Source organism: Myotis davidii, unplaced genomic scaffold (assembly GCF_000327345.1).
Source record: "Myotis davidii unplaced genomic scaffold, ASM32734v1 scaffold946, whole genome shotgun sequence".
Taxonomy (NCBI): domain Eukaryota; kingdom Metazoa; phylum Chordata; class Mammalia; order Chiroptera; family Vespertilionidae; genus Myotis; species Myotis davidii.
The window spans coordinates 464912-467222 of NW_006297395.1; positions in this window are offsets into that span (position 1 = coordinate 464912).

The following is a 2311-nucleotide window of genomic DNA, read 5'->3' on the forward strand; positions in this document are numbered from 1 at the left end:
CCAGCGTTCCTGGGTCTGGGTGATGTCCGTTCCGTCTTTTAGTTTCACTTTTGAAGTGGTTGTTCGAGGCAGCAAACTCCGGCGTTAACCTATGCCGCCATCTTGGTTCTCTCTCTCTCTTTTTTTTTTTTTTTAAATTTCAAAGCATTTCAACAACTTTTCTTGACAGAAGCTAATCTTGAACAACAAAACCTTCTTGCTTTTTGCCACTTTCCAAACAAAGAAATCGTCAGCAAAACTAAACTCATAAAGCTCCCATTTATGAAGCTGTTAAAAATAAATGTCCAAATCAGGCCAGCATCTCAGTGAAAGAACAAAAATAATAATTAAAAAGGTGGGGATGCCTGGCCACCGTAGCTTAGTGGTTGAGTGTCGACCTATGAACCAGGAAGTCACAGCTCCATTCCCAGTCAGGACAGATGCCTGGGTTGTGGGCTTGATCCCTAGTGTGGAGGAGGCAACTGATCAATGATTCTCTCTCATCATTGATGTTTCTATCTCACTCCCCCTCTCCCTTCCTCTCTGAAATAAAAAAATTATTTTTTAATGTGGGGACATATTGAGAAAACAACAACTCTATAGACATCTGCTGATGTCGGAATCCCTGCTGGTAGTCAATTTCTCTTTTAAAAAACCACAGCAAGAAGACAGCTGTACTCCTCGCCATCCCCTGAATCGTGCCCACTCCCATGCTCTTGAAGTGAGTATCAGCCCATGAAGAAGAACCTTATCTTTGCTCCCCTCTAGGACTTCCTCTGGCCTAACTCTTTCCACACTGTAACTTAAGAGTTTATGTCTGTCTCCTCCCTGTAGCTGCAAGTTCCAGGAAAGCAGATGCTGTGCCATGCGCATTTCTGTATCCACTGCATCTGGCTTAATGGCCTGCAAACCTCTTTTTATTGAATCAAGTTGAATTGAACTGAACTAAATTCCTCTTTTAGGTCCCAGCCTGTAAGAATCAGTTGCACTGCTAAAGTGGCCCAGCCCTTTAGCTTCACGTTGCAAACTCAGCTTTCTTTCAATTACTAACTATCACTTAACAGGCCATTATATAACACAGCTCAACCAGAGAAGGGTCAATTGTTCCCCTTTGACTACACTGCCGCTGTATAAGTTTGGAAAGCCACAGAGGTACCATTTAGTGGAACAAAGGCCTGCACAATTAATCTTATTTCCAACTACTAATTACGTATTAGTGCTAAATAACAATCCTCTCTTCTCCTTTGGTATAAGTGGGTATTGGATCTTTAGTGCCTCTATAGAGGTCACCCTTCCCATCACAGAGGCTGAAAACTTTGTGGGAAAGAAACCCACGAATGGATGGGGTGGAGTCCTTATAGTCTAATAATGTTAATAATTGCCAACAGTTGCAAAGTACTCTGTGATTTGCAAAGTACTACTCATACACATCGTCTTGTTAATTCCTACAGTCTTTCTGTGAGAGGTAGATCATCATTCCCATTTTGAACAGGAGGATAATGTAAGACAAGGAGGTGAAGCTAATTGGATAGAGACAGGGTCTAGATCCAGATCATCCAACTCCAGAACAAATTATCTTACCCCTACCTCACTCTTCTCTGAGGAGAATGAAAACAGAGATACTTAGAGTCATGGACATTCAAGGTAAAAAATGTATCTGATAAGCTCTTTATTTTGGATACTGTTGAGTGAAAAAAAATCCATGGGATATTCTCCTTATCTAATGTTCGTTTCATGTTATCTACGGAAAAGCAAAATGGGAAAGAACACAAGTTCTGAAATCAGATAGTCAGGTAGGCTCACTCCACATTTATTAGCTGTATGCCCTTGGACAAGTCCCTTAATCACTCTTTGCCTCAGTTTCTTCCTCTGTGGAATAGAGATGGTAGGCAGTTTCCATACTGAAGGATTTGTAAGATCTCAATGAGTTAACACGTATAGTGCATTTAAAATGCCTTACATATAACAACCCAGCAAATGTCAGTTGACATTAGATATTGCCCTTATACCAAATAAGCAATATGATAGAAATTACAATAACACAATAAGAATGACTCATTCACATATGACATTTCTTCCATAAATCCCCCAACCATCATCAAGCATCAGTTAATATAAACACATTTAAATAAAGTAAATGAGTAGAAATATTTACAATTTCTGTTGTAGAGAATGGAGAGGTGGCATGCTTGACTAGAACCTTAACATGTCCCAATAACAGGACTGGGGCTAAAGGTAAAAGACACTTTTCTTCATGAATGTTTTTAAGAAAATTTAAAAATAATATCCTCCTGTATTGCCCTCAAAGGGAAGCTGTTGTGTCCATTTATCA